The following is a 20,168-nucleotide window of genomic DNA, read 5'->3' on the forward strand; positions in this document are numbered from 1 at the left end:
TTAGGTGATGGAGAGAGAGCAATGTCTAGGCTGGTTTTATGGCTGACCCTGGAGGTAATACGTACATGCATGCATACATATTTAAGTTTTTGTAGTTAACATTCTCTTTCCTTTGAACTCCAATGCCATTTTCCATTTTTCATCCTTTTCTATCAGGGTTTCCAGATACTGAGTACCCATACCCCTTTCTTACTTTTTATACATCTACCTTCTTCTGTCCAGCCCGCAGTGAAACAAAACAGCCTGGTCTTCCTGGAGCATTCTCTCTTTTCCGTGCAGTTATGGAAATTCATAACTTGGGTATCCTCCTTCACATGTTCTTTCCTCTTGCATTTCAGGTGTAACCAGTCGCCGAGACCTACTCATTTTATTTCTGCCCCAACTCCAGTCTGTGCTGCCATCACCCGTCACTTGCGTCTCCTACAGTAGCTTCCTAAGCAGCCTTCCTGTTTCTCCTCTTGCCTGTAGTTCGTATAGCGTGCTGACCTTTTGCAGGCACAGATTTATTCCCATCTTAGTTAATAATCCTTTACTAGCTTTTCATTGCTTAGGATAAGGCAGAAATTCTTAACGTGGCCTACCAGGCACCACATGGTTTGTAGTTAACTCTCTAGTTAATTCTGTGTCATGTGGTCTTGCCCTTTGATCTTTTCTCACCTCCGTGGACATATCATGCTCCCGTCTGCCTCAGGGCCATTGCACCTGCCACCCCAACATCCAGGAACCCTCTTCCTCATAATTCTGTTCTCTCTTTTTTAAAGTTTTCTTCCATTGGATCTCAGCTTGGTTACATTGTATCTTTCAGAGAAGCCTTCTCTGACCTTCTGATTTGTTCTCTTCTCCCTGTACACACTCATAGCACCATGTGGCTATCCTGGGCATTCTTACCGTTTGTGTGTGAGTCCTTGATATGCATGAATTGGTGTTCTTGAGATATATATATATACACACACACAACTACTTATATTCATGTATATAATTCTTAAATTCTAAATTAATACATCGTCATTATGTGTAAGCAAGTCGTTTTTGGTGAATCTGATTTGATTGATGCTGTTCATTCCCGTCATAGCCCCCACTGACCCTGGACAAATGGATAAAATCAAGTTCTTAAACATAAAAGTAGTGGACTAGACCCTCCCTGGTGACAGCACAAATGACATTTTGTGAAACCTTGTTTGAACAGCTTCTTGCCTTTTTGCTGCCTCCTAAAATGCAGTAGTGACTGCTAGTCCCATAGGCTGAGAAATTCACAGCTTCTTGGTCCTGGATTTTTACTAAGTCGTAATCTCCACACAAACAGTAAAGAATAGAGAACAGTGCTTTTTGTGGAGGAGGTGTGCAAAGGTAGAGTTCAGGGGCAAGGAGCTCATGGGGATAATGGATTCCAAGTTAAGGTTGTGATTAACTGTGAATTTTATTAAATATCGTGCATAGCATTAGCTGAGAAAACAAGACATTGTTGCTAATGTAGAAACTGGAAAACTGACGGGAAAAGAGGGAAGTACTTGTAACAATTGGTAAAGTTGGGTAAAAATAATACTGAAATCTGAAAGTTTAAAAATGTTATACATGTTTATGATATAAAATCCAAATTGAACAAAACAGCATATGATAAAAAGCAAGTTTTCCTTCTACCTTTGACCTCAGCTAATTGATTTCCTTCCCTAGAAGCAACCAATGATACAATTTTTTTGTGTATCCTTTTCAGAAAGATGTAGGTAGGAGGTGAGAGGGAGGTACCATTTCTTTGTTTGACTGGTCACTTAAAATGTGCACTAGTCGTGCTAATGCAAATGGTGATACAGTGTATATCCCTGTGCATCTGTAACTTTGCACATTGAGTGAGTCTGTCTTTAGGATACTTTCTGAGAAGTACAATTGCAGGTCAAAGGATACGTACTATTTAAATTTTGATAGATATTGTCAAATCGCCCTCCACAGCGGTACCAGTTTATGTTCCACTATTGGAGTCGGAGTGCTGGCTTCCCGTACCCCTGATTAGCAGAGTGGGTTATCAGTCTTTTAAACACACCCAATGCAGTAGGTATATTTTTCCACCTTGCAGGAGGTATAAGAACCATATTTGTTTGTTTATAGCATCTGATTATGTTTTTTATTCATGTGGTTATATATTTTTTGTTCATTTTTCTATTGGCATGTTTAATATTGTTTACAGGAACTCTGTTTTTAGGAAATTGGTGTTTTGTCTTTGATATATGTTGCAGATATTTTTCACAGTTTGTCATTTGGCTGTTGATTTTGTTTAATAGTATATATTTTTAGCAGAAGGGAAAAATGTTACAGTTGTAATTATCAATCCATTTTGGATTTTTGTATCATAGAAAAGTCTTCCCAATATCAACATTATTTTTGACTAAAATGAAAATGAAAATTCTTGGTTTTTTTCCAGGTATTTGTATTAACTTTATTTTTAAGTTAAATGCACATATCCATACAAAATATAACTTGTGTCCAGTTCTTCCAGGTGGCTATCCAGTTGTCACTGTACTGAAACATTGTCTTCAGGTCTGTTTAGCTCTTAAATCTGATTTGGGGTTCTATTGGACTTTTACTCTGTCTCATTGATTTCTTACTATTTATATCTAATGAGTTCATTATTCGATCAGAGTCCTCTCCCATGCCACTTCCCAGTGTTTTCCTGGGTATTCTTGTTTATTTTTCCTTTTCTTTAAAGATTTCATTTTATTTATGTTTAGAGAGAGCTGAAGGAGGGAGAGAAACATGAGATGGCTGCTTCTCCCGCACCCCCAACCATATAGAACCCAGCCAACAACCCAGGCAGTTTCCCTGACTGGGAATCGAACCGGTGACCCTTTGGTTCACAGGCCAGAACTCAGTTCACTGAGCTACACCAGCCAGGGTTCTTGCTTGTTTATTTTTCCATGAAACTTAAAATCTGCTTATCAAGCTACCCTTCCCCATCCTGTTGGTATTTTCACTGACACTGGATTGTATTGACATCTACTTGAGGTTCAGTCTTCTGTCAAGAACAGGGTGTATATTCATTTCTTGTTCAAGTTTTCTCTTGCATCCCTCAGTAACATTTACACTTTTTTTTCATAATGTACCTTTCACACTTATTATTATGTTTATTCCTCAGTATTTTCTCTTTTTTGTTGCTATTTGTAAATGGGGTTCCTACTTCTATTATAACTTTTATCTTGAATACGGGAATGGTATTGATTTCTGAGTATTAAGTTTATACATAGCCACCTTTGGAATTTTAATACTCTCTGTAAATAGTCATAAAAAAGAGAGTTGTTTTTCTAGGGTTTTGCAGTTAAATATAAGATTACCAAATAAAGATGATTTTATCTTCTCCTTTCCAATTTTTATACTTATTTCTTTTATCAAGTTGATTTGTCTAGTACTTTCCAAAAATACTATAAGGTAGTAGTGGGTCTTTGTCTCAGTCCTGAGTTCAGTGGCATGTTGTCAGTGCCTTCCCGTTACGGTTAGACCTGACTTTAGATTGAAGTGTGCATACTTTATCACGTGAGAGTAGTCAGCTGCTAACATCTAATTAAGATTTTTAAACATGAAAGTAAATTTTGTCAAATGCCTTTCAGCCCCTGTGGGAATTATGTAATTTTTCTCCTTTGATTACTATTGTGGTGAATTGTACTAATAGATTTACTGTCGGGACCATCCATGCATTTCTTAGAGAGAGCTTAGAGTAAGTCCACTCACTCTGTCATTGTGTGTTATTTTAAATACACCGCTGGGTTCTGTTTACTAAACTTTATTTGAAAATTTTGCATCACTCCTCATAAGCTAAATTGCTTTGCAGTTTTCTGTGTTTTATCTTTGTTGAATTATGCCACTTTCACAAAAATAACTTTGTCTATGCTTTTTTTTTCTTTTCTTTCCCTCTCCGGTTAAATGGCATTGAAGTTAAAAGATTGGTTGAATTGCCCATAAAAGCATTTGGACCTTGAGTATTTTGGGGAGATAGTAGCTCTTTGACAATTATCTCTACTTCTATGATAATTTAACTGCTTACAATTTATATCTTTTGAGGTAAGCTTTGATAATTCGTATTATCCTAGAAAAGAACACATGTTATCCAGGTTTTCAAAATTATCTGTGTGAAGTTGAGCAAGATATCCTTTGCAGGGGTGGCCAACCTTGGGCCGCATGCAGTCCAGGATGGCTATGAATGGATGGCCTAACACAAAATCACAAATTTGCCTTTCTGTGCTGTGAGCGCTCCCGCAAACACAGTGAATGTCCCTAAAACCCGCCAGGCGGTCTGGTCTGTAAGAAGTGTGGCAAGCATCACCCCCCTCCCCAAAGTAACACAGTACAAGGAGGGTAAGCATCCTGTGTATGCTCAGGGGAAGCAGGCTGGCTGGTGGGCAGACTAAGCTGATTTTCTGGAAAAAAAAAAAAGGCTAAAACGGCAAAGAAGATTGTGCTGAGGCTTGAGTGTGTTGAGCCCAGCTGCAGATCTAAGAGAGGGCTGGCTGTTAGGAGATACCGGCATTCTGAACGGGGAGGAGGTGAGGGGAGAAAGGGCCAAGCGGTCCTGTTCAAAGCTTCATTTTTTTGCTTTATTATGTGACAATAAAATCATGAGGATATGTTCACTTCAAAAAACAAAAACAAAATCGTAAATTTAGTTCAAACCTTTTTTTTTGCTCATCAGTTTTTGTTAGTGTTTGTGTATTTAATGTGTGGTCCAAGACAACTCCTTTTTTTCCAGTGTGGCCCAGAGACACTGAGAGGTTGGACACCCCTGTATGGTTTAAAAAATGTCCTGTGTCTCTGGCTACACTGTCACTTTACTCATTGTCACTTCTTATTTCGTACAAGTGAGGCCTTGCACCTTTTTCTTGTTTAGAACCAGTTCTTGGATTTTAAAAATTAGTTTTATTTTTTTATATTAATTTTTTCTTTTGTGTTTTTAAATCCTTCCTTTAGTATTTTTAGGTTTACTTTGTGGTTGTTTTTCTATCTTTTTTTTAAATCCTCACCTGAGAATGTTTATTGATTTGAGAGAGAGATGAGGAGGAGAGAAATTGATTGTTTGCCTCCCATTTGCACCCCGACTGGGGATTGAACCCACAACCTAGGTATGTGCCCTGACTGGGAATCAAAATTGCAGTCTTTTGGTGTGAGAGACAGTGCTCCAACAACTGAATCACCTGGCTAAGGCTATTATTTTATCCTCTTATGTTGGATGCTTAATATTCTTTTCATTTTTTCTAAGTGTTTATATTAGTAAAACTTCAGCCCTGGCTGGTGTGGCTCAGTGGGTTGAATGCCAGCCTGTGAATCAAAAGGTAACTGATTCAATTCCTGGTTAGGGCACATGCCTGGGTTGCAGGCCAGGCACTCAGTTGAGGGTGTGCAAGAGATAACTGATCTGATGATTCTCTTTTTTCCTCCCTTCTCCTCTCTAAAAAATAAAATATTAAAGAAAATTTCTTTTTATATATATATATATATGTTGCTTTAATTGTGTCCTCTAGGTTATAGGCTACTTACTGTAGTTATTTTATAAATAGCTTACAGTTCCATTTTTTATTTCTTTTTTCTAGCACAAGAGAGGTTAATCCTTTTAAACTTTTTCTTAACATTTCCATTTATGTTTTAATAGCTTTATCAAGACATAATTCATATACTATACCATTTACCATTTAAAGTGTACAATTCAGTGGTTTTTAGTATATTCAGATATGTGTAATTGTCACCACAGTCAATTTTAAAACATTTTCATCACCTCAAGAAGAAACCCCATATCCTTTAGCTGTCACTCTCATCCCCTGCTCCCAGCCCTTCCCCCCAGCCCTAAGCAGCCACTAGTCTACTCTTTGTTGCTCTAGCTTTCCTTGTTATGAACTTTCTCATATTAATGGAATCATGTATTATGTGGTCTTTTGTGACTGCCTTTTTTCACTTTGTATAATGTTTTCAAAGTTCATCTTTGTTGAAGCACAGGTATCAGTATTCATTTCTTGGCTAAATAATATTCCATTGTATGGATGTGCTATATTTTATTTATCCATTATCCATTGATGGCTGTTTAGATTGTTTCCACTTTTGGGCTAATGTAAATAATGTTGATATAAACATTTGTGTACAGATTTCTGTGTGGACATATATTTTTATTTCTTTTAGATACATATACCTATGAGTAGAATTGTTCAGTCATATGGTAATTCTATGCTCTATACTTAATCAGTTGAGGAACTGCTAAACTATTTTCCCAAACAGCTGGAGTTTTACATCCCTACCAGCATTGTATGAGGGTTCCAATTTCTCCACATCATTGTTAACATTTGCCGTTATCTGACTTTTTGATTTTTAACCATCCTGGTGGTTATGAAGTGGCATCTTATTGTAGTTTTTTTTTTTTAGATTTTATGTATTCCTTTTTAGAGAGAGGGGAAGGGAGGGAGAAAAAGAGGGAGAGAGAAACATTGATCAGCTGTCTCTTGCATGGCCCCACTTGGGGACCTGGCCTGCAACCCAGGCATGTGCCCTGACAGGAATCGAACCAGAGATCTTTTACTGTGCTGGTCCATGCTCAATCCACTGAACCACACCAGCCAGGGCTTATTGTAATTTTTGATTCACATTTACCTGGTGACTAATAATGTTGATCAGCTTTACTTTTCTTTCTTGCTTCCTTCCTTTTTCCCCTAGTTTTTTTTTTTTAGGTATAATAGACATTGAGCATCTTTTCTTGTTTTTATTGACTAATTCTGTGTCTTCTTTGGAGAAATGTCTATTAGATTCTTTGCCTAATTTTTAATTGGATTATTTGTCTTTTTATTATTGAACTGTAAGTGCTCTTTATATATTCTAGATATAAGTCCTTTATGAGACCTCAATGGTACCCAAACTTTTTGGTACCAGGGACCAGTTGATGGGGAGGGGAGGAGGAGGCCGAGCTCAGATGAGCTTTGCTTGAGTCCTGCATTGGGCAACCCTGAGACATATGATTTATGAATGTATTTTCCATTCTGTGGTTGTCTTTCCACTTCTTAGTTGTGTCCCTTGAAGCACAAAAGTTTTCATTTTTGATGGAGTCTAGTTTTTCTGTTTTTGTTGTTCTTGTTCTTGCTTTTGGTGTCAGATCTAAGAATCCTTTGCCAAATTTAAAGTCATGAAGACCTAAACATTTTTTTATAGTTTTATAGTTTACTCTTACTCTTTATGTCTTTGATTTATTTTGAGTTAATTTTTATGTTTGGTGTGAGGTAAGGGTTATCTCAACCTGCTGTCCTATTGTCCCAACCCCATTTGTTGAAAGTACTATTCTTTCCCCATTAAATAGTCCTGGCATTCCTGTCAAACATCAGTTGACCATAAACACATAGGTTTATTTCTGGACTCCCAATTTTATTTTATTGCTCTGTATGTCTATCCATGTATCAGTACTATACTGCCTCAGTTACCATTGTTTTGTAGTAAGTTTTGAAATCAGAAAGTGTGAGTCCTTCTGCTTTATTCTTTTTTTTTTTTAAGATTTTATTTACTTATTTTTAGGCAGGGGGTAGGGAGGTAGAAAGAGAGCCGAGAGAAACATGAATGTGTGGTTGTCTCTCATGCGCCCCCTACTGGAGACCGGCCTGCAATCCGAGCGTGTGTCCTAATTGAGGACGAACCAGTGACCCTTTGGTTCACAGTCTGTTGCTCCCTGCACTGAGCCACAGCAGCCAGGGCCACTTTATTCTTTTTCAGGGTTGTTTTGGCTCTCCTGGGTCCCTTGCAGTTCCATTTAAATTTGAGAATCAGCTTGTTGATTTGGAGAACTCATGTGGGATTCAGTTTGGGGAGAAGAATAATGTTCAGTCTTCCAGTCCCTGAATATGGGATGTTTTTCCAGTTATTTAGATCTTCTTGAATCCTTTCAATAATGTTTTATGGTTTTCAGAGTTCATTTATGTCTAGCTTGTCTTTCTTAGTCCTGCCGTCCCTTACTGCCTCGTCAGCTGTGTTTGGCCTCCTTTGTATTACCTGCAATGAAGATTTCAGTTCGTGTTGGTTTTAATTTTAACTTTACTTCTTTTCTGTTCTCTGGATGGTTTTTAATCTCCAACTTGATCTTTATTTTGAAACGTCCTTTTCTGGCATTGGGTCTATTTTGCTTTTTATGTATCTGGCCTCTCACACTTAGTCTTTGTCGACTCTTCCTTGTCTCCCAGGTCTTAATGGGTCAGCATTCTCAAGTCTCAATCCTATGACTCTGCCCTTCTTTTTTTAGCTATTTTAGGCATTCTCTTCCAAATCCATGGTTTCCATTTTTCATTCACATGCAAATAAGTAAGGCCACTTCATGACTTATGCCCAGATCTCTCTTGAAATCCATATACTTGCTTTCTCCATTGTCTCTACTAACATGCCTTATATCTCTCAAGTTCAGCAAGTCTAAAACTGACTCTGTGACCTTTCTTTATTCTAAAAATGAATGGGCACTCTTAGCAATTGTGAGCAGGGGGTGTGACTTGCTGTTTTTAAAGCTCCCTTGAGCTGTGGAATGGAAAATGGATCGCGGGCAATGGCAGAAGTGAAGTATAAAGGCCATTTAGACCACTGCTGCAGTCTCCTAAAAAGGTGATGATGGCTTGGACTAGGGTACAGTGGTGTGGGTGGTGAGAAGTGACTTACTATGAGATGTATTTTGAAAGTAGCATTACCAGGATTTACTGTGGGGTATGATGGAGAGGAATCAGTATGGCTCCTAAATTTTTGTCCTAAGCAACTGGATGAAGGATGGTGTCATTAAACGAGATGGAGTAGACTGGGAGAAGGAAGAGTTTGGGGGTCAGTCAGTAGTTCTGTTTTGGCTATGTTAAGTTTGAGATGCCTATTTGACCTCCAAGTAGAGGATATTGGGTAGGCAGTCTTTAGTGTAAATCAAACTCAAAGGAGAGGTGGAGGCTGAAGATAGAAATTTTGGAATTATTAGCATATGAATGGTATTTGAAGCCAGTGGACTAGATGAGGTCACCCAGGAAGGTTACATAAAAGTAAGGGCAGGAGACTATAACTCTTACAGGTGAGAAAGAAAGGATAAGCAAGTCAGTGCAATAGTAGGAAAACCAAAACTGCTTGGTTTCACAGAGGGAGGCCAAGAGAAGAAAAGGTTTCGAGATGGAGGGAGATCTTGTCCAATGTGCCTGAGACTTGAGTAAGATACGGTTGCAAAGTGATGGACTGTGGACTACAGTTACAGTACTGCGAGTACAGCTTATTGTCGTGCGTATAGTGGGCTTCTGTGGGCTGGCCTAGGGAGCTATTAACTATTTATAACAAGGGAAAATCAAATCAGAAACTGACATAAATTTAGAATTTTGAAATGCAGCCTAGTTTTTAATTTTTAAGGTTCTCTTTGTTTATTCTCCCAAAAGTATTTTTGAGGCCATTCTTTGGTGTTTTTGAACCCCCAGGTCTTAGACTGTTACCAGTATCTATATGGGCAATCTTATAAAACACATAACAGTTAGGCTCACTTAAATATGTGAATTTGATTTCTTTTATTGAACCCATTCTTTCCTATACCTCATATTTTTAAAATTAATTTTTTAAACTGAAAATTATCACATAAACATAGTAAAATCAAATAGTATAAGGGAGACAAAAATTTCTCTTATACCGCAGATTCCTGGTTCTGTATTCTCATCCTGGAGAGTTAGAGTCCTCTGTTAGACTTTCTGGTGTGTCTTTTAAGAAATAGAATGTGCATAGACATGCATGTAGGCATATGTTATCTTTAATTTTAAATGAATTAGACCACAACATAACGTATTCATTCTGCACTGGCCTTTTTTTTTTTTCCTTTTACTAAAAACATATTTGGGGATTGGTCTATATTAGCACAGTTAGATTGATCTGATGTTTCTTCATGGCTGACAGTATTGTGTTGTATGGATGCACAATAATTTATTTTTAAGATTTTATTTATTTTTAGACAGGGGAAGGGAGGGAGAAAAAGAGGGAGAGAAAAGCAGTTGTGAGACACAAACATCAATCGGTTGCCTCTCATAAGAGCCCTGACCCAGGACCAAATCCACAACCCAGGCCTGTGCCCTGACTGTAAATTGAACCAGTGACCTTTCACTTTGTAGGATGATGCTCAGCCAACTGAGCCACACCGGTCAGGACATGGATATACAATAATTTACCAGCTACACAAATGATAGTTATTTATGTAGATTATTTCCAATCTTCTATTTAAAAACATTGCTGCAATGCATAGTGATGAATATTGCCAACTTTTTAAAAAATATATATTTTATTATTTATTCTTAGAGGGAGGTGAAGGGAGCGAGAAAGAGGGAGAGAAACATTGATGTGTGAGACAAACATTGATTGGTTGCCCCCAACCAGGGACCTGGCCCATAACCCAGGCATGTGCCCTGACTGGGAATTGAACCGGCGACCTTTCAATTTGTGGGATAATGCCCAACCCACTGAACCACACCAGTCAGGGCCTGCCAATTTATTCCTTAATATTTGTGTTTTTAAAGTTTTCTTCAAGTTATAAAACTCAAAAATTCACACTTTATCCTTTTATTTTACTCACCTTTCCCAACCATCCAGTCTTTTGAGTCCTTATGTTTTATCCCAATTAACAATATTACTAGCCAGGCACTTTTTAAACCTGTAGTCATAACCCACTGAGGAGTAGGTACTGGTATTGCCCCTTTTTCATAGAGAAGTAAGCTAAGACTGAGAGGATAGACCTTGTCCAAGGCCACGTAGCTAGCAAGAGGCAGAGCCTGAACGTGGTCGTGGCCAGCGTGGTTCTGAAGTCCATGCTCCTCGCCACCGTGCTGTGCTCTTCTCTGCGGCCCAGCTTTCCCAGTTCTTTCTGTGATTCCTGTAATTCAGGCCTTTGCTGCCTTAAACCGGACTGTGCTAATAATGTTTTTGTCATTCTCAGTGTTCATTTCCTATTCCCAGTCTTCCTTTTCCTATGTACTGAAACGAGATTAATCTTCCCAAAGCACAACTGAGATTATTGCTTCCCAGCTCAAAAGTGGCTTCCTGTTGCATTTAGAGTCCAGCCTGATCCTATGCACTTCCCTTTTATATTTGTGTTTTTAGAGTTTTTGCTCCAAGCTTTATTTAAGATGTGATCATTGAATTGTCTCTAAGACTAGATAGTGACATTAGAAGTGTGATGACTAGCAAAAAAACGAGATAAATAGTTGCTGGAGTTAAATGGTGTTTTGCTTTTTTTTTTTTAGTTGTTTCCCTTTTTACCCTTAGTAGCTCCTGCCATATGGTTTCAACAAACTGTCAACTCAGTTAATTTAAATCAGATGTGTAATTGATTAAACGCTAACCACAAACATCTTGGTGTCACATAAAACAGATTCCTTAAAACATGCACAAACCTGATGGAGGAACATGAGGTTTCTAACATGCACTCCAAACTGGGTACTTGAGAAAGAGGTCATATATTTAGCTTTAAATTCATGTGTATATACAAAACAAAATGCTGAGAAAACCTTTCAAGAAGAGAAATAACTTCTTAAAGCTACATCAACATTTTTTCTGCTCCATTATAATTTGAAGTTTGAAACTGAACTCTGCATTTATAGAAAAAACACTTCAGTGCCAATGTTCTTGTAAAATGTTATCTTTGACATTTTTATTTATGAATAAAGAACAGCTGTTCTTTCTGAATATAATGCTTCATGCAGGTGTCTTACTAGACACCATGTCTACGTTGGCAGTCAGTGTTTGGATCTGACATATTTTAGTTTCGTATTTAAGATATTCTTATTGACTCTCTGTTACATTAACAGTCATTGTCAGTGTTTTAGAATACCTTGTTTTTAAATATTAGACCTTTTCAAACAGTTTTTAAAATGTCAGTTATCAAAACTTTGCTATTTAGTGATGATCTTGTTGCCTTTTGCCAGATTTAGTCCAACACAAGCTTTTACTGCCTTCGGTCAAGTCCAGGTATCTCCTTGGAAGATGCTGCGTTTGCCAGCAGACAGTGCTGACCTGAGAGAAGTGAGTTCATGAGGAACCGTTGTGTTTCCCCTTCTAAGTGATCGCTGTTTTAGTTTTAATCAAGGGACAGAATGGATAGTCAAAGAAATAAATGACATTTCTGGGTTTAACATTAGAATCTGTGGATGTCCTTCCACCTTAGTCCCTTAGTTTGACTTGAGGAAATAGGGAGGGCTCTGTGTCTCCGTGGAGCTGCCCGTCTCTGGTGCTCCTTAGAGGAGGGGGGAGGTCGCAGAATTTCAGGTCATCAGGTGTTGTCAAAGCGTATCGATTAAAAATCTGTTTTCCTATTCAGTGTTCTCTGTCTACATTGACCCAGTACACGGTCTTTTTTTCTCTTTCTCTCAAGGATATTTTTGAGGAGAGAGGTTATTCTCTGGATACTCACATTAGAGTGCAAGAAATCCAGAAGCAAGAAAAGACCAAATAATGTAGTCTGATTCTTGAGTGGATTATTACTATAAATTTTTATTTCTGTATAATTAGGATATAAAATTTACTTGTTAGGAAACTGATTTGATTGGGTTATATTTTAGGGTTGCAAGATGGTCTCTATTACTTATTCTTTTAAAATATAAAGTTTTTCTGGAGATAAAAAGGAAAGAGGCAATACTGAATTAAGAAAAACATCTTTTGACAATAGTTTACATTTCAAGATAAGCACATTGACACAGTTACACATAAAGTAACTTTTTCAAGATCTTAAACATAAAGCCTATAAGCAGTAAAAGAGAGATCTTACAATGAACTTTATATCTTTTTCCCCCTGCTTCTGAAACTCCTTAGAATCATAAAATATTAAAATGGAAAAGACCTTGGAAGTCATCTTGCCTTACTTCTACTCAGTGTGGAAATCCGTTCCATAAAAGCTCTAATCTTTTTGTTTTTAAACCTTTATTTGGAAGAGGTCTACTTATTTCACTCTCTTAGATTCATGGGCTGCCTATTGCTAAGAGAACCGTCAGATTATTTGTTGGCTCTAATTATTACAAGTAGTTGCCATACATTCAACCGCAACTTCTACGAGTTTCCCCCAGCTTTGTTTGCTGGTAGAATATGGAATAAATCTATTCCTTCTTGCATTTAACTACCCTTTCAAAAACAATCTGGGTCTAAATTATTATTATTATTATTTTTAAACTGGGGCCCATGAATTCATGAGTCTGTGGCTGGTCTTCAGGGGATTATGTCATATGTGAAATTGTGAGTATTTGTGCATTTTTCTGGGGAGAGAGCCAGTCATTTTTATTAGCTCAGTGGAGCCTGATTCCATCAAAGTTCATATTGCCATGCCTACTGGGATGGACCTGTACTCAGCTTTTTGTTTTGTTTTTATTGTTTTAATTATTATTGTTTTTAATAAACCTGTCCCGAGCCAGCTAGTCCAGCATCTCGTTAACTGTTGCGCTGGGTAAGCCTGAGATTCTCTGGACATTTCTGATTTCACTGGGAATTGCAGACTTTTCAGAGCTTTGGAGACCATCTGGTATCCATATAGTTTATGGCATATTTATAGTTAATGAGTCTATTAAGAGATTAAAATAGTCCATGGGTGGGGTTTTATTTAAAAATTATTTAGAAGTCTTGGCAGCCATCACAAACATTAAGAATGTGATGATGCTGTTTTAAAATCAAGAGTGTTCCCAGGATTTTTGTTTGTTAGATTCAGATTTAATATTTGATTCTAACACAGGTATATGAATTATACCACTTTTTGATTAATTTTTAATCTGTAAAACTTTTAGCCGACTTAAAAAAATTATTTCTAAGGTAGGAGTATAGTTAGAATTCAGTCATTTATGAACCCTGGTTTCAAATACCACATCTGTGTTTTGAAACAGTTTGAGCCCGATGTAAACGCCTCCTGTGCCCTTGCTGTGCCCCGAGACAAAACTAACCAGCAAGGCTGTTTGTTCAGGAAAGTAATATTTGAATAATAATATAAACCAAATGACAAAGAGCAGTTTAAGTCTTGGAGATACTTCTCAATGGGCTGTGACTACTTCACTTTTATAGAAGGAAAGAAGTTTATGATAGATAGGCCTGCTCTTTGCTACGAGTGTCAGAGGAGTAATGTCAGAAGAAAACAGGAAAATGAAATATGGCAGGGGACATGAACAAGTTTTACTGAACAACAGAAATGGCAAGCAAAAAAAAAAAAAAAGAAGAAGGGCAAGAACCAGCAATTTTCATTTATTTAATCCTCTCAGTGTCAAAATTATTTGAGTTGGCTTACAAACAGAGATCCATATGAAAATAGAATGCTTAAAACAAACAGATGCAGGGTGTGGTTGAAAACAGAAAATATAACGTATCTGATGTCTGGGGCTCAAAAGCTGCTTTTCCCTCAGTATTGTAAGTCCCTAAAGATGCATTTCCTGTGTGTGTGCGTTAGGGAGGTACAGAAGCAGTCAGTCGGCAGCCCACAGCTGCGCACAGCCTCGCCTGAAGGCCCTTGAAAGAATCGGAGCCCACGTTCCCGTTGCGGCTCCGTGGTTCTTAACCGTTTTTTGACTCCTAAAAACCCAAGGGATGGGAAGTAATAGTTATTCCACTAGTTACAGTAATTTTTAACTCTAGTTTTTATTCTTAATAAAGTGGCGATATGATGGTGTATTGGGGGTAAGACTAGAATCTTGGGAGAGGAAGCAACTTCTTTGTGCGGCTGGGAGAGCCTATCTTTGGTTGAGTTTCACTATGTTTGTATTTATTCATTCGACAAGTATGTAACAGGTGCCTCTACTGGATACAGTGTTTCAGGTGCCACCTTGAATTGTAACTAAGAGCGTTACTGCAGAGAGGTTAAGAGTGATTTGGATCCAAACCGCATGTTTGAATACCAGATTTTTCATTTTGTTAAGTGACCTTTGGCAAATTACTTAACCTCTCTGTGTCTTAGTTTCCTGATCTGTAGATTGGGAGTCATCCTAGTTCGTATCTGGCAGAGTGGTGGCGAGGAGCACCTGAGCTCCTCGATGAGCGCTGTTGTTAAGGAATGCAGTTCTTGTACACCCACAGAATGCTGTGACTACCATACAGGCACAGCATAGCGCTGTAACTCATCTCTTAGTTCACATTGATTTATACTTCGTTTTAGAAAGGATTTGAGACAGAACTGAGGCTTCCTCAGGAATACGCTAGACCCAAAGCAGCACAGCAGAACTAAGATGTGGGTCCAGATCTTCTTGTTTTGAAAGGCAAAGTCAGAAATTTAAAAATGGGTATAATCATGCCTTAGTACTCATTGGCTTCAGAACTCATCAAGCTCTCAGCTTATCACATTTTGACGAGAAACAAAAGTTTCAGCACCTGGTGCTTGCTCAGGACTCATGGCACTTGCTAGAGCTTATATGAGTCACAACACTGCCCCACAAGAGAAAATGCTTCATCGTCAGTACCCACCGGTTTCCGCACTTGTCACGAGTTCTAGGACAAATGAACAAGTACTGAGGTACCACTGTGTGTACAAGTACCAGGAACAGGTGCCCAGTAAACGTTATTTCTGTTATGCTAAAAAAAAAAAAAAGTCATTTACTTAACAAGTGGGTCACTGTTAGCCCAAACTGTGCAAAATTTTTAAAAATGCCTCTTTTAGATCGTTATAATTTTCTGGGTGCTTGGGAGAGTAGAGTGCAGACTGGATTTTATCTCCTACCCCTGTTTAGCCACTTGGCATGGAGCTCATATGCAGTAAACAATCTACCAACTGTGTAATGATTCTAAATCCAGTATTAATTTGCTTCTCTTTTGAAATTTTTTATAGATACTAAATTGTATAAAGTGTTAGGACTATACCGCATGGCATAGCTATCTAAATCAGAATTCTTAGATCATGTTCTCTATTAATAGTTCTCATTATTAAAATATTATTTAGCCCTGGCTGGTGTGGTTCAGTGTATTGAATGCTGACCTGTGAACCGAAAGGTCACCAGTTCGATTCCCAGTCAGAGCACATGCCTGGCTTGTGGGTCAGGTCTCCAGTAGAGGGTGTGTGAGAGGCAACTGCACATTGATATATCTCTCTCTTTCTTCCTCCCTTCCCCTAGCTCTAAAAATGTAAATAAATAAAATCTTTAAGAAATCTTTAAAATCTTTAAGAAATAAAATATTTATTGTTTCAGATATATCATTTTAAATGCAGTCTGCCTTATGTCAGCGTAAATTTTTTCTACATTTTGGTTTTTATTTAATTTTTTATATGTTTTACTTTGAGATATTATAGATTCACATGCAATTGTAAGAAATAATACAGAGCCCTGGCTGGCATGGCTCAGTGGATTGAGTGCTGGTCTGAGAGCCAAAGGATCACCAGATCGATTCCCAGTCAGGTCATATGCCTGGGTTGCCGGCCAGGCCCCCAGTTGGGAGCATATGAGAGGCAACCACACATTGATGTTTCTCCCCTTCTCTTCCCCTCTCTCTAAAAATAAATAAAAAAATAAAATCTAAAAAAAATACCAAGAGATCTATATAATCTTCATCCAGTTTACCCGAATAATATCTTGTTACTATTGTACGATAAACACAACCAGGAAATCAACTTTGATACCATCCACTGACCTTACTCAGAATTCAGGAGGTTTATAAGTATTCAATTGTGTGTTTATATTGAGTTCCAAACACTTTTATCATATGTGTAGATTTGTATGTTTAAGATATAGATAAGATATAGAACAGATCCATCACAAAGCTCCCTCATGTTACCTGTTCATAGCTACAGCCACTTCCCCTGGAAAGCCCCTGGCAACCACTCATCTGTTCTCCATCTCTATAATTTTATCATTTCAAGAATGTTATATACATTGAATTATATAATATGTAACATTTGATATTGACTTCTTTCATTCAGTATAATTCCCTTGAGAATCATCCAAGTTGTTGCACATATAGTAACAACTATATTCATTGATACTAAACAGTAATGCCATAGTGTAGATGTGCCCGGGGGTTTGTTTAACCATTCATCCATTGGAAAGTTGTTTTGAGATTTGGCTATTATGAATGAAGCTTCTATGAACATTTGTATACAAATTTTTCTTTTGAGCCTAAGTTTCTTTTTTCGCCAGTTTACTTGGTTTTAAATTTTATCAAATGCTTTTTCTGCCATTTATTGAGATGATCATATGTTTCTTTTTCCTATTCTGTTAAAGTGGTGAATTATGCTGATTTTTGAATGTTAAATTAGCCTTATATTCTTGGGATAATTTAACTTGGCCATGATGTATTCTCCTTTTTAATATATCTTTGATTTGATTTGGTAGTATTTTGTTTAGAATTTTTATCCATGTGTCTGTCTATAAGGGATGTTGACCTAAAATTATTAGTCTTCTAATAATTACCAGTCGTCTTTAATGTGAGTGTCCACCCTTCTGCCTGGAAGTTAAAATCCACCCAGAGCTCTGTCCTGTCTCTCTCATCCAAGACTTTATAACTCATTGTTTTTCCTGGCGGAGTGACACCTTTATACCTCTATTCCATAACGCTTGACCCAAAGAGGTAAACAGGTTGGAGAAGTTGACCTGCTTCATAGCTTCTTGCTACCCTCCAATCAGTTATGCTGTGAATTCTGTAAATTGTTTTCGTTCTTCCTGCTGTTTTCCACCTCTGGGCTAAGTTCATTCTGAGGGCTGCTCTGACCATTTGCAGTAGCCCTGTACTCTGGTCATGTAGGGTAATGGTCTCCTCTTCTAAACTGACTCTATCATCTTGCAGTGATTCCTCATAGTTTTAGTCCTAAGGACATTTCTTTTTTTATTATGGATTTTTAAAAAATGGCATTTTTGTTCTTTGCAGGGCTTTGGGGAAAGGAGAGCTTGCTCAGCCAGCCATCTTGATTCAGTCAACGATTACGTTTATAATGACATAAATTTAATAAAAAGAAAAAATTCAAACGTAGCAAAAATGAAATATTGATGAAAGGATTGAAGAAATTATGTTTTTTCTTTTGAAGAGTAGATGCAATCACAAATGAAGATTGGCAGTTTAAATACATAAAAATTAAAGCTTCAATAAAGTGGTAAAGGCATATGTTCGTGATGTTGCTGGTTTCTCTTTTTTTCTGCTCTTTGGGAGAAGAAAGAACACGTGGGTTCTGAAGGCAGTGTCTGCCTTGTGTGCATAAGCTCCATTGAGTCCGCATTAGCCTGTGGCTGAGACAGACGCAGCGTTGGCCGCTGAGGGAGAAGCAGGCCGAGGATGTTTGACGGAGCTCTGAGAAAGCATCAGAAAGGATTTTTTATTGCACCTTTGGCTCAGTGATTTTCATTGTTATTCTAAATTTGTTTTGTATTTTTCCAATGTACAATAATATGTCACAGAATTTTTGGATAATATAAAAGAAGTGATAACCCTCAACCCCAGTCCTAACTACTGCTAAGACTTTGGTATATTTCTTACAGTATTTTTAAATCATAGCTCTAAAGCAAAATTAAAGTAACATGGTATTGTTTTTCTTCCAGTCCAAAAGTAATCCCTACTCAAGGAGAAAATTTTGAAAGTAAAGACCAGCACTAAGGAGAAAAAAAAACAAAAATCACTCATAATAACCACCCAAATATAACCACAATTAAATTTGATATATCCTTCCTGTATTTTTTATTAATATATACAGGCACTTTTTTTGCTTTTAATATGGTGTCATAATCTAGTACTATTTTGTACCTTGCTTTTTTTCATTTGCAGTATATTGTGAATGTTTTTGTATGTCAGTAAATATTCTTGTATATACTTTTTAGTGTTACATAGAATATGAACACATTTAAATTAAGTATGTTTGTGGAGCATACTTAACCATTCCCCTCTCATTGGACATTGAAAGTGTTTCTGATTTTTTGCCATCATAAATAATATAATGAGTATCTTTGTCCTACATTCCCCATGCATCTATGATTGTTTCTTTAGGAATAAGTTCCTAGAAGTGGAATAGCTGGGTAAAAGGGTAGGTACATTTTAATGCTTTTGGTACATAAAAATGTCAAATTTTAAGCTAATTGCTTGTTATATTCTGTCTTGTATTGGTATATAATTGTTTTATATGTCTGTCTTGTCTCCCTAATTAGAATATAAGCTTCTTGAGGGCAAGGGAAGTTTCCCACACATCCTGCGTATCCTTTGACTGTGTGGTTCACGGTGCTGGACTCATGAGTGATCAACAAATACTGTGTTGATTTGAAGCTGTGGTTTTACGGGCTTTTGAATGTCATAAACCTATAAATTGAAAAATATATGTATTTTGGGAACACAATAGGCTTACAAATTTTCTGGTTTTCTAAGAAAGAATATTAAAAAACAAAATTTCCTACCTTCATTTCCTCAACCCTCATCTCATAAAATAAAGAATGTTTAATAACAAAAAGTTTCTAATCTCTGAAAAAAGGACAGGCTTTTAAATGGAACATTTTAGTGTTAAAAGAAAAACTCACTGCCTTATCATAGTTTTCTCATTTTGTGTTAGACTGGTGAATCTTCACCTTAGCCAATTTGTGGTCTGTAGACCAACATTTGGGAACTACTGATTTAAAATTTTTAAAAGAATTATTGATTTTTTGAGAGAGAGAAGAAGGGAAACAGAAAGAGAAACGCCAATTTGTTGTTCCACTTACTCGTGCATTCAGTGTTGTCTCTTGAATGCGCCTTGACTGGAGGTCAAAGCCGTTGCTTTGGCAGGTCAGGGTGCTGCTCTAACCACCTGAGCTACCCAGCTAGGGCCTGGGAACTACTGATTTAGAAGACTTAAAGGATTAAAACCCTTTTGCAAAATAAATCATTCTTCCCTTTGCCCACAAGTCTGTCATCTTCACAATATCAAGTACACATGTGCAGATAATGCCATTTTTAGTTACACAGTGTACGAGTACTACAGGAAACAAACCCAGACTTTGCTGATGAACATCAAAACATATTTCCAATTGCCAACACCAGAAACTGCATTGGAGACAGGTTAAGTGTGATGTGGAAAGAAGGCAGGTTTTAGAGTCACAGGGCCTGGGCTCGAATCCTGACTCAGGCATTGTCACGTATTTCCCTTTAGCTTTCTTATTTTACATAAGATAAATCTTCTTCAAAGAGTTTTTATAGCTCCAGCTATAGCAGTTATTCACTGTAATGAAATGATTTGTTTAGACATCTGCCTTCCTCATGGGGAGTCGTAGCTTGCTTTCCCT

General features: G+C 37.4%; 1 protein-coding gene across 2 annotated transcripts in view; it reads left to right on the forward strand.

Moving 5' to 3' along the window:
• The window catches only part of KLHDC10 (kelch domain containing 10), a 54,398-nt gene that overhangs the window by 2,200 nt on the left and 32,030 nt on the right, over window positions 1–20,168 (forward strand). The window lies entirely within an intron of this gene.

The sequence above is a fragment of the Phyllostomus discolor genome, chromosome 10, assembly GCF_004126475.2.
Source record: "Phyllostomus discolor isolate MPI-MPIP mPhyDis1 chromosome 10, mPhyDis1.pri.v3, whole genome shotgun sequence".
In the NCBI taxonomy this organism is placed as follows: domain Eukaryota; kingdom Metazoa; phylum Chordata; class Mammalia; order Chiroptera; family Phyllostomidae; genus Phyllostomus; species Phyllostomus discolor.